The 12,874-nt window shown below is 57.3% G+C and overlaps 1 pseudogene across 1 annotated transcript; it reads right to left on the reverse strand.

Moving 5' to 3' along the window:
- Nucleotides 1-246: 246 nt before the first annotated feature.
- On the reverse strand, nt 247-9,745 carry LOC308629893 (immunoglobulin superfamily DCC subclass member 3-like; annotated as a pseudogene). The gene is made up of 13 exons (XR_014017861.1): nt 9,577-9,745; nt 9,113-9,415; nt 8,516-8,661; nt 8,305-8,435; nt 4,451-4,588; nt 4,207-4,365; nt 3,901-4,066; nt 3,358-3,602; nt 2,878-3,042; nt 2,605-2,793; nt 2,386-2,494; nt 1,579-2,240; nt 247-1,485 (listed from the first exon to the last, which is right to left on the reverse strand). The product of XR_014017861.1 is annotated as an immunoglobulin superfamily DCC subclass member 3-like (transcript).
- Nucleotides 9,746-12,874: the final 3,129 nt, after the last annotated feature.

Raw genomic sequence — 12,874 nt, forward strand, 5'->3', positions numbered from 1 at the left:
AATCCTTTGTAGCATGCTGGCTTCTCCAGGTGGGGACCTTAAAACAGCTCACACTGTTCTTTCCTTAGCAAACTGCAGAATATGTAGTTCCTCAGCCTCAGTGCAACATCCCCTGAAAGATCTGGAACCACTCTGTCTTACCATGTCATCACCCCCACTTCCCCAAGTTTTCCTTTCAATCCAGAACATTAACCAGATCCTAATTTATTTTTTCCATTTTGTTTTATTTCCAACAAAGCTCTTAGACCAGGCCCACCCAGAGGAGAGGATGTTACTTCCTCAGGGACCTGAAGTTTGGGGTTCTTAACCTCTTGGTCCCCTGCCACACGTATTAGTTAAAGCTGCTTATGCCCCTTGTGCAGTTGGGGAGGGGCAAGGCCCAGCCTTGCTGGAGGTCTTGTCACTGGTATGAGCATCACCCTACAAGAGCACAGAGGAGACAGTGTTTGGGGTCCCCCTAAGACCTGGGTTTTCCTTCCTCCAAGACCCTACCCCCTTCTTGGCACAATACTGGGCAGCCTTGGAGGGAGGCAGATTGAGGGAGAGCCTGGGGTTTGGTTTTAGGTTTGTGGTAGAGCTGGACGAAGAGGGACAAGGGGGCCAGAAGGGCCATAGGTCAGAGGGAGGAGTGGGAAAGAGGTGGTCTTTGGACACCTAGAATTGAGGGGAATAGATGTGTGGGGTGCTCCACAGCGTCTGTGCTCATTCTACAAGGGATTCAAGGCCACCAGAACCTCAACGCAAACTAATACCTCCTTTCAAAAATAGAAAAATGAGGAGGCATACCTCCCAAAAAGGGGTCAATGCTTTGGATCTGGAAAGGGGGAGATGGGCATTTGGTTGCTCAGAGAAGCAGCGTGTGTGAGCTTAGATGTTCAGAACTCTTCTGATGTTGGGACAAGGGGGCACGGAACTTGGCAGCCCCTTTGCCTACCTGCCTATTTAGACCACTAGGAATGCAGGTTGCCTGTCCCTGGTCAGACTCCAGCTTAGGCATGAGGAGACAAACAGATTTCAGACGGGGGCGGGGGGGGGTTCAGGTTGGAAGATGGAGTTGCTGACAGAGCCCCTTGCCCTGAGTCCCCTCCTGGTGCGGGGGGGGGGCGCTTTAAAGCTATATATCTTTGGGTAGTTCACATTTGGATCAAGAGGATATATTCGATGGGGTTATGAGGGAGGACTAATGGGTTGGAGAAGAACTCCCACCTGACATGGTTTAGTTTGAGGTTATTTGGTGTGTTGGGGAAGATACAGATTTCCCCATTTCTTGAGGAGAAGGGAGAAACAGAAATCACAACCTGTTCTCTCGCACTATGGTCAGACCTGACCCTTCCCAGAGAGGGGCTTAAGGACCTTTGGTTCTTTCTTGACTCCGGGGTGGCAGGGAAACGTGATGTAGATTCTTTGGTGGGGCCGGAGTTAGTGGCATCTGGGAGGGAGCCAACTTGGAGGGCCCTAGGCTAAGGGCGGCTGCTCCATGGTCACCTGAGAGGGAAAGCGGTGATCAGGCTTCGGCCCCAGAGCCTCAAAGCACACTACTTTCTCCTTCCCAATCCCCCTCACCTGAATCCCCCTCACCTGGGTGATGAGTTCAGTCTTCTCCCCTGGCTTTCCTCCACTCAGAGCCTGGCCTCTGCAGCCCCCAGCTCTGTCCGAAGCAGTCTGAGGCACTGCCCAGCACTCTTAGGACCCCTGTGTGCAGAAGAGGCTGCCCGGATAGGGAGGATCAGCACCCTGACCTGTCGGGGGCTTCTCTCTGGCTTAGCATCCATCAGTCCCAGCCTTTCATCCTGTTCCATACTCCACAGAGGGAGAGGCTGGGCCCCTTCCTCGTGCACAGGATGGCAGGGATCTAGCTCTGGCCCACTTCTGCCACCTGCCCTCTGCCTCGGGACCCCCCGTGCTCTCTGCCCCGCTTCCTGCAGCCCACCTCCCACTTCTGATACCACACAGCTGTGAGAAGAACTGGCCCTCCCTCTCTGCCTCAGTGTCCTCATTTGTAAGACGGATTAGTCAGGGATAAAAGCCCTTTCTTGCTCTTTGGGCCTGTGCCACCATAGTGCAGACTGTCTTCCTAGCAGTTTTCCACATATAGCCATCCTGGCCCTTACCTATGTCTCCAGCCCAGGAGGAGACAAAGGAGGCAAACGATGAGGGCAGCCAGGCCACGGGGATGCCCACCACAACCCCAGGCAGCGAGCTGTTCTCATCCTGGCTGCAAAAGCACCCAGCCTTGGACTCTGGACACGGTGCCATCTGTCAGAGGACCAGGATGGAGGCAAAGCTCAGGCCCCTCCTCCTCCTTGAAGACTGACAGCCGTAGGTCCTATGGGAAGAGCCTGTTCTGACCCCGGACCTGCTACCCTCCTACTGGACCCCACTCACCAGGGTCGGCTAGGGAGCACTTCACGCAAAGAGACAACACGGGCACTGCTGTTACCATCCCCGTTGCCACTGAATGCCTGGAGCTTGATCTCATAGAGGGCGGCTGGCTCTGCAAGAAGCAGAAGATTGTGAAGGGAACAGGCCTGGCTGGGCCAGGAAGCCCAGTGCCTGGGGCAAGACCACACTGAAGAGGGGGCACAAGAAGGTTCAGGGCCTCACCCAGATCTGTGTAGCGGAAGGAACTGACAGTGGTAGCCAGGAGCAGGGGCCCCTCAAAGTGGGCAGCAGGCAGCTTGCAGTGAAAGAGTTTGAAGCCCTGGAGGGGCCCCAGCTGGGATGGCAGCTCCCAGGAGGCCTGAACAGAGGTGGCGTTGAGCACTTTGATGGAGAAGCCAAGGGCAGCAGGGGCTGCAGAGAAACGAGATGAGCTGGTTGGCAGCCCTGTCTGCCTGAGGCCAGGGGCTCTACAAGGCTGGAGAGGGTGTCACTCACTGCTGCCCATGGTGGAAGCGTGGATGGAGGCAGGGTCCTGGCTGGCACCCTCTGCTGAGTAGGCCCGCAAGTGGATAGAGTAGACCGTGTCAGGCTCCAGACTGGAGAAGACATGCTCAAAGGTGCCTTTGCCCACAGCCTCTTGGAGCTCCGGGCCAGCTGGCTCTGAGAAGCAGAGCAGCTTGGCAACCAGCATCCCTCTCCCTCACTACAAACATCCGCTACCCCTACAAAGTGGGCACAAAGCCTCAGCTAGGTCTCCAAGAAGAGCAGGGAAGGGGGCTGCGGAAGTCGGAGCCAGGATGAGAAAAGGACTGACGAGCAGAAGGAAGTACCAGAGGACCACAGGTCCAGAGGCCCGGCCAGTGTCCAGACAGGTCTGGGGGTCACTAAGAGTGAGAGGAACTTGCCCAGGGACACCCCCAGTCAGGGGAGAAGTGGGCTGGGGTCAGGGATTCCCGTCTACCCACCCACACCCACCTCCAACGGGCCGGAGGTGCAGCACATAGCCAGTGATGTCCCCATTGGAGGGCGGTGGTTCCCAGGACTCTCGAATGGCAGAGGTGGAGAGAGCCATTGGCTGCAGACCCCTGGGGGTAGGGGGTGGCTCTGGGTCCCCTGTCACAGCCAGGCGGGCACTGGCCTGGTTGGAGCCCGCGCTGTTCTCTGCCACGCATTGGTAGATGGCCTCGTCCTCTGCTGAGATCCCCGCCAGCATCAGTGTGCTAAGGGGAAAACAGACGTAGCCACTGGGGGCTCCTTCCCGCCAAGTCCCCTGCCCTGGTTGGGTGGTGAGAGAGACCCACAGACCTGCCCAGAAGCAGAAGGACACACCACCTGTGTGTGGGCGTTGCTTGTATGGAGCAGGCAGGGCAGAGCCTCCCGTGGGTGGGGGTGGATGCAGGGGGTTTGTGTGGGTGGTAGAGAGTGTTATGAGGAGGTGGGGCTGGACGCCTGGGGCAGGTGAGGATACATCGGCGGTCAGGCAGGGTGGAGGGGGCGGGACGGGGGTACCTCAGGTACCTGTTGTTGTGGGTTAGCCGAATGTTATCTCCAGGACTCAGTCCCTTCCCATTCTTCAACCAGGCCAGCCGGGGCTCGGGGACACCCTGGGCCATGCAGGTGAAGACAGCGCTGCTGCCTGGAGGCCTGGATAAGGATTGTGGCCACTGGACAAACTCGGGCGGAGCTGGGCAGGCAATGGCAGGTGGAGGGCGCCATGAGGCCCGGCCTCTCACCTTCCTCCTGCTCCTGCCCCTCTCCCCATTCAGGTTCCCATGGGGGGATGGGGCACACCAGGACCCTCCCTGGCCGGCCCTTGGGGCTCACCCTGCACGAGCAGGACGCCCCGTGCTGTGCGTCGGACCCGGGTTCCCGGCCAATTGGCCGCACAGACGTAGACGCCCGAGTGCTGGACCGACACATCAGAGATCATGAGGTTCCCGGTGCCCAGGACTTGGATGCCCTCTACGCCGATGGAGCGGCCATCTACAGGGAGACGAGGGGTCACAGCTGCGAAAGCGCAAAGCGCTGGGGGCTCCAGGAGGCAGGGTGAGATGGGGCGGCTTCACACCCAGGCAGCTCCAGGAGACCAGTGGCCGTGGGTGGCCTGTGGCGATGCATTCCAGCACTGCCGTTTGGTGCACCGTGAGCGTCAGGTTCTGAGGCCCAGACAGAATCTCGGGCTCCTGCAGCAGCCACGGGGATCCCACTGTGAAGTGGAAATAGGAAATCGAGGGATCAGGCAGCAGCACTCTTCCCCTGCGCCCAGGACAAACTGCTGCTCCCGGAGGACCCGTCTAGTCCTCAAGTGACCAGACCCCAGAGCAGCTGCTGTTTTACTCCTGGTTTACAGATAAAGAAAATTACTTGCCCAAGGTCCTATGGCAGTAAGTACAGGTATACCTCATTTTATTGCACCTCACAGATACTGTGTTTTTTTGGTTTGTTTTACAAATTGAAGGTCTGTGGCAATCCTGCGTTATCAGATGATGGTTAGCAATTTCAGCAATCAACTGTTTTTTAAATGAGCTATGTACATTGTTTATTTAGACATAGTGCTATTTAACAGGATACAGTATAGTGTAAATATGATACTTATATGAACTGGGAAACCAAAAAATTTATGTGACTCACTTTATTGTGATATTCGCTGTGGTCTGGCACGGAACCTGCAATACTTCTGAGGTCTGCCTGTATCAGGGCTAAGCAGCTCTGGTGTACTAAGCAGGCCCCAAGTTAAACTGGAGGGGCGGAAAGAGGAGAGGGTGTAAGCATGCCTCCGCTGCAGGGTGCTCCTGGAGGGCCTGCAGCAGTGTCAGAACATGAAGTGGCCAGGTAGGGGGGTACCCTGGGGGGACACCCAGGGGCGTAGTCCCCTTCCCTAAGTTACCCACAAAACTGGCAGGAGACCCCTCCCTCAGAAAGAAAGCCGGGCCCCCCTGAGAAGTCAGCGTGTCTCAACTGCTTAGAAGGGATGCAGATGTTTTTTGAAATACACTGCTCTTTGGGTCTTCATTTTATGCCACCCTCTCCCATTTTATTAGGTTATTCAACGAATCATCACTGGGGGGCTGCCGTATGCCAGGCGCTATTCCCACACTGGGAACAAATAGCCGTGAACAACAGGGGAAACAGGCCTTTGTTTTCCTTTATCCAGTCACCCCCATTCTTGCTTTACCACTTCGTATTTTATGAGACTTTGCAACATATCTTTAACCTTTTCATAAATGTCCCTTATTAAGAACCCCTCTGGAGATTTCCCTGGTGGCGCTGTGGTTAAGACTCTGCGCTCCCAATGCCGGAGGCCTGGGTTCGATCCCTGGTCAGGGAACTGGATCCCACATGCATGCCGCAACCAAGAGTTCGCATGCCACAACTAAAGGAGCCCACTAGCCGCAAATGAGCCTGCCTGCTGCAACTAAGACCTGGTGCAACCAAATAAATAAATAAATAAATAAATATTTTAAAAAAGAACTCCTCGGGAATTCCCTGGTGGTCCAATGTTTGGGACTCTGCGCTTCCACTGCAGGGGGCCTGGATTTGATCCCTGGTTGGGGAACTAGGATCCCACAAGCCGCACGGAACAAAAAAACAAAAACAAAAACTTCTCATACAAAATTTTGTCTCTAGGGGCTTCCCTGGTGGCGCAGTGGTTGAGAGTCCCCCTGCCGATGCAGGGGACATGGGTTTGTGCCCTGGTCCGGGAGGATCCCACATGCCGCGGAGCGGCTGGTCCCGTGAGCCATGGCCGCTGGGCCTGCGCGTCCGGAGCCTGTGCTCTGCAGCGGGAGAGGCCACAACAGTGAGAGGCCCGCGTACCGCACAAACAAACAAACAAAATTTTGTCTCTAAAATGAAAGTTTCTCAAGGACTGGTATAAAGTCTTCCACATCTTCAAATCTGCCTCAAGGCCTAGAATAGTATTTCACCCATTCTCTGTTCATTCGTCCATTCATCCCACCATCATATACTGAGGGTCTACTTTGTACCAGGCACTCCTCAGTTTGCCTTCCACAAGCTCTAGTTCAGGCTGTGGACTGTCTTGGAATGTCCTGGCCTTGGCCAAGGAGGCCATGTTCCACCTGGTCAGACTGTTCAGTGATGTACAGCTGGTCCATGTAATGACACTTCACACATCCCTGGCTGAACCTCTCCGTGTGCCAGGCATTATACTGTGAGCCCCAAATGCACTGTCCCCGTTAATCCTCACTACAAGCCTGTGAAGGCAGTGCTTTTATTTCTCCAAGTTTACAGATGAGAAAAGCAAGTGTCAGAGAGGTTAAGTAGCTTGTTCAACATCAGAGGGACTGGCAGAGGCGGAACACAAACCTGGATCTTGGAAGCACTGGACAGCTGACAGCATACCCCTCTTGCCGCTGTGAGCTCCTCGAAAGCCAGGGAAATTCTGTGTCCCTGGCGCCTGCCCAGGGTAAGGCCTGCCCCAGGGAAGTGTTTTAGGAGTGAATAGCTGGGGCTTCGGTACCCAGCTCCTGTCCCTGGGGAAGAGTCTACACTGACCTCAGCTCCTTTCCTGATATTTAAAATATAGGTAAAATATAGGTAACCCACAAACCCTCAGTTACTGGTTGATCCCCTGCGCCCAGCAGGCACCTGCTGCTTCTCAGCTGCCTGAAGCTCTCTTGGACATTCATTTCTCCGTCTCTACATGCAGCAGGATGGAGAACCCGTGCCTGCCCGTAGCCCGGCATTTGGCCGGGAGTACTGATCATCATGGAAGCCTGGCATCCCGCCCTGCCCTCCTGCCCCGGATGGTTGATGGGAACAGGAAGTGGGAAGCCAGAGGAACTTCACCCGGGCTTCCCCCTGCTCTCAGGGAGGAGCCCCTGATCCCCACCCTTTGCTTTCAGTTTCTAAGTCAGCTCCAGAGCAGAGACACAACAGATCCCCCTCTTCCCCTTTCAGTCTTCAGTTTAAAAACTAAGCACCCTTTGGTGAAATTTTGCCTTGATGCTTGCCCAAGGTTCACTTGTTATCTATACTATGGGGCCCCCTAGTGGATGATTCAGGCACGCCTTCCCTTCACATCCCCGGTGGCATCTCGGCTTCAGGCTGTGGCGTCAGTCTTACCTCTGTTTCCTGTTAGGTGCCAACTCTTCAGGGGCTCTGCTGTGACCCTCACTTTGGGCACAAAACTCTCCCACCCCCACATGGCCTGAATTTGGGGTCGTTCTGGGTGTTTCATCTCAGGTACAAGGCTATTTTCATCCTCACTCCAAGGAGGAAACATGCAAATGTGCACACACACACACACGTGTATTTACATCTAAGCCCACCACTCACAAACATGAGCGCACGCAGGCATTCACTCCCAGCCGAGACACAGGAGCCCACACTCAACTCATAAAGGGCTCCCACTGCTCTCTGGATCAAGTCCAAACTCCTTTTCATGATGGGTCTCACCTACCTTTCCTACATCAATTTTTTGTTACCCTGAATTCTGCCCATTCTGTGGTCCAGCAACATGGAACTGTCTGCATGAACTGTGCTATCCTCACCCTTGTGCTTTTGCACAAAGCAATGCCAGGAATGCCACCCTCTGCACCTTCCTGACCTTGGACTGCCTCTCTCCGCTCACCCTTCAACATCCAGCTTGGTATAGCTTTCTCTTGAGGCCCTGAGCAGCCCTTGCCCACAGCCCAAGGCTGGGTTAGAGGCCCCTGCCCTGGGTTCCCATAGCACCTCCCTCTCTACTCAGTTGCCAACTCTGGGAAGCCAGCGATGGACCGAGCCCGTTCCGCCTGCTTACTGCTATGTTCCCACACCCAGCACAGTCCTCATACGTAGTCGGCGCTCAAAACTATTTGTGCCACATACATCATCAGCCACACCCACTCCCAGTGGTGCCAGCTCCCATACCCTCCTCTCTGCCCAGTGCCCACTCTGATTCTCCTGGTCCTTGCTTACCCTTCAGGGTCAACCAGGCATCCTGGCTGTGGCGGGTATTGGCCACATGGTGTGCCACGCAGCGGTAGGTGCCCACGTCAGCCCGGCTCACGCTGGTGATGTGGAGGATGCCACGAGGCAGCAGCGTCACCCTGAAGGTGCAGGAGTCGGGGGTCCGTGGCTGTGCAGTGGCCCATAGCCTGCCACCCCACCACTTCTCGCTGCTGCTCACCGGTGGCTGGCAGTACTCAAGGTCGTGCCGTTGTGCTCCCAGGAAACGGAAGGCTCCGGCACTCCCCCGGATCAGGCACTGGAAGCGGGCGACTCCACCCGGCTCAACCTCGAAGGACTCTGGATGTTGATGGAAGCGCGACAGACCTAGGGCACGGGGACCACCTGAGCATAGAGAGCTGGCCCCCGGCTCCACTGCCAGCAACTCTGTCCCAGAGCCCCAGCTCCCCTTCTGTGCCCACGGCTGCCACTCCCTGCTGACCGCCTCGCTTGCACCCCTGCAGTCTCACGTCTGTGATTTCTTTGGGCCATAAGCACTTTGCCTTCCTCTACAACATTTAAAATTCTGTTTTACATTTGCACTGGTATCAAGACAAATATAATCCAGCACTATAAAATAACAATGCATTATTATATATTCATTATTATATTCATTTTTTCTTCTGGTGCCCTAGGCACTGTGCATACTGTGTCTAACGGCCAAGTCGGCACTGCCCAGGCCCACCCTGGGCAATTCTGTGCCCCGCGCATGCCATCTGTGGGTACCCCTACACATTCTCGTCCCCCCTGCCCACACAGGAGCAGCCCAGTCACTTACTTGCCAGCTGTACCCGGGCCCACTGGCTCACCAGGCGCCCAAAGCGGTTCTGGGCCACGCAGTGGTACTTGTGGGCACGGGAGGGGAGGCTCCAGTGGGAAGGCAGCGTGGCCAGATGCAGGGAGCCATCGGGCATCAAGGTGGCACTGCTGTCGTTGGCCAGGGCCAGCCCATTCCGCTGCCAGGAAATGGACACGGGCGGCTCACCCTCCACCCGGCACGGCAGCACCAGTGGGCGCTCCCGCGTGGCCACCACGTCCCCCGGCTCCCACGAGAAGGCCAGCTCAGAGCCTGCAGCGCGACCTGCGGGGACAGCCAGCGAGGCCTGGACGCGGCGGCCTCCTGGGGCCCACCACCTCCCCTCAGTTTTGAGCCCCTCTCAGCCTGGGCGAGGGGTGAGGAGGCAGGACTTTAGTTTGGGGGGACCTGGGGGCAGCCAGGGAGGGGGGTGAGGAGGGCCTCGCAGTCTGAGGAGCAGGGCCGCCGTGATCGATGGCCTCTTTCAGCTGGGCCCTGGCAACGGGGAGGGGGCGGCGTGGGCACAGTGGCGAGGCCAGGGGCCCAGGCATGGGCACTGTGCTCCCCGGGGGACAATGAGGTCGCCCCCTCTCTCCCCCGCCGGCCCATCTGCATGTCTGCCCACAGGGTCAGCTTCCCAGGACTCCTGGCTCTCCCCTCCCACCACCACGACACCAGCCGCTGAATGAGGGAAGGAGCACACTCACATACTCACTCACAGACACACACACTTGGAGTGCAAAGCCCAACCTCACAGGCCACCCCATAACCCAGACACAGTCTCCATCCCAGACACTCTTGCAGAGGATACAGACACAGGTCACACAGAGATGTCCCTACAGACTCAAAGTCGCAAATACGCAACAGACACCAATGTCCCGGGCCCGGAAATGCACGAGCAGAGCTGCGAACCCACGTGCATAGACGCCAACTACATGCACACGCGTGGATATGGTAACTCAGCGTACGAGGCTGAGCAGGGACCTGCCCAGCAGAGGGCGGAGGTGGACAGCAGCCTTGGAGGGGCCAGAGCCCACAGGCCCAGGGCTCAGGCAACCTCAGGACACCTGCGGGGAGACCTCTTGATCCCTGCCTCTCCAAGACTCTCTGCCTGACAGCCCCTCCTGACTGCACAGCCCCCGCTTTCCTTCCTGGCGAAGCCCCAGGACTGTAGCCGAAGTCTGCTCCCCCAGACTCTGCCTCTACACAGCTCTTGCCCGCAGGTACATACATACCTGTCCTCCCTGCTTGCCTACAAGGTTCCAGCGCCTCTGCTCTTAGCAGCTCGGCGCCCCGCACCTTCCTCCCCAACTTTGCCCCCCAATTCTCCCACCCCCGTGTCTTCTGCCTTATCCTTCTGTTCACCTCTCCCACCTGGCCTTCGCCCACTGCCCCCCACTGCCCTCAGGCCCCTTCTCCCACGTGTCTGGCAGGCCCCGCCCCTGCACCCCAGTCTCGGAGCAGCAGCAGCCCTGGCCCCGTGTCTCCACAGGCCTGGGCCCCTCAGCCCCGGCTGCTCTCCAGGCGGCTCTGGCCTTCTGCCTTCAGCCTGGGGGCTCCAGGCTGCGGGCCTTCCCACCCCACACACTCAGGGGGCACAGTGTTGGGGCTCTGGCCCTGCAGCGGGGAGCCTGGGGTCTGAGGGGGCCGGGCTGGAGGCTGCTGTCCCTGCTCCGTCTCCCCCGGAGCCGGGTCCCTCTCTGCTTCTGGCCTGAACCCCTTGCCCCGCCATCCCCACTGCCCCCTCCTCTCAGGGCCAGGACCCAGACACTGAGACAACTGGGGTGGAGACAGGGGAGGGCTGCGGGCCGGTGAGAGGAGGGCAAAGCTGGGGGGTCAAGCCCACCCCTTTCCCAGCCTCTAGAATCTTCTCCCAGCCTTAGACCCACGCCTTACTCCCTCTCAAACACTGATGAATGAGTGAGGTTCTGGGGGTGGGGTGAGGCATCTGCTCCCCTAAGACCAACTCTGGGGATCCAGGGCCAGAACGGGGAGGCCTGGGGTCTGATTTGGGGGTCCCAGAGAGGGGAGCAGAGCCCCACTCTCCTAGAGGAGCCGCCGTCCCAGGCGCTGAGCCGGGCCCAGCGTGATGGAGCTCATCCCATTAGTTTGGTCACGGCCCCAGCAGCCCCCTCACCATTCACAGTGTCACTTTCCAAAGCTGTTCTCTATTCTTGTTGGGACAATGGAGTGTGGGGCCTTCCGGGCCGGGGAGGCGGCCAGAAGGCAGGAGGTGGGGATCCAGCCTCCACTGCCCCATCCTAAAGAGAAGAAAGAAACCGGGCCACTCCCCTCGCCGGGCTGACCATCTAAACATGCGAAAAGCGGGGGACTGCCCTTTCACCAGAGGAGCCTGGGAAGGTGCTGACGTTCAGACCTAACTATTTCTGTAGGACCTCCCTCCTCTAAACTGCAGCCTCCCCTCTAAAAGCAAAGTTTCTGGAAAGATGAGAGGGGAGGTTGTCTGTGAGAAAGGATGAGGAGAAAAAGCAAGGGTAGGGAATCTAGTCGGGGCAGAACACAAGGACACAAGCATCCGGGCCTCTGCCCCCAGAAGCTCCAGCCAGTCTGGCCCCTGACCCAGTCTCCCCGAGTCCCCTTCCCCTCACTCTTTCTCCTTAGCTTCGCCCAGCTTAGGCTGTGCCCCTCATCTTTTTAGAACAAAGCCCCGTCTTCAGTCTTCTCCCCCACAGGTTCAGCCTCCTCTCTGGCTCCCCACCTCCTGCACAGGCATTCAGAATCAGCTCATCCAACACTGCCTCTCCCAGCTCAGCCCCCTCCTCCTAGACCCGCAGTCCTGGTGGGTGACTGAGCCTGGGCTACCCCTAAGTGAGACTGCCTTGTGGGAAGAGAGCCTTCCTCACCCAGCTCTGCATCTCTCTGTCCTGGAGCCTCCAATGCAGGTTCTCACCCCTTCCCTGGAGTGGCCTCCTGAATCGGTTCAGCCTGGAGAGGGAAAGGATCACAGGCCCTGAGGTCAGGAAGACGTGGTTCAAATCACTTACAAGCTGTGTCCTTTGTAGGCAACTTTACCTCTCTGAGCCGGCTTCATTGATAAAATGGGGGTGGACGGGATAGAAACAACCTCTCCCCATGACTGGGAGGATTAAGTGAGGCAAGGGCTTAGGATAGAGTGTGGCTCAGGTGAGCATTTGCAGCGCTTGGTCTTGCCCCCCTATCTGGTTTTCCTCCTGTCAAAACCCCTCTCCAGCACCTACTAAGAAGATGTCTCCTTATCTGCTGCACTTACCTTGTCACCTCCTAATGCAGACTCCAGAGTGGCCCACAGGACAAAGAACGACCAATACAGAAGACCTGGGTTCAAGTCCAAGCTCTGTCATTAACCAGCCACCTTGCCTTGGGCTGGTATCCCTCACCTCTGAGATATGACCCCCTGTAAGATGGGAGGAAGGGCAAGCCCTGCCTTTCAGGGTTGTGATGATCAGGTGAAATGCTTTGTATTGATACTTTAAGGGCCAAGAGCCACTCCTCCTCCTCTTTTCTTTCTTTTTTTTTTTTTTTTTTTTTTGTGGTACGCGGGCCTCTCACTGTTGTGGCCTCTCCCGTTGCGGAGCACAGGCTCCGGACGCGCAGGCTCAGCGGCCATGGCTCACCGGCCCAGCCGCTCCGCGGCATGTGGGATCTTCCTGGACCGGGCCACGAACCCGTGTCCCCTGCATCGGCAGGCGGACTCTCAACCACTTCGACACCAGGGAAGCCCCTCCTCCTCCTTTTTAAGAACAG

Source organism: Mesoplodon bidens (genome assembly GCF_964165515.1).
Source record: "Mesoplodon bidens genome assembly, chromosome: 2".
Classification (NCBI taxonomy): Eukaryota; Metazoa; Chordata; class Mammalia; order Artiodactyla; family Ziphiidae; genus Mesoplodon; species Mesoplodon bidens.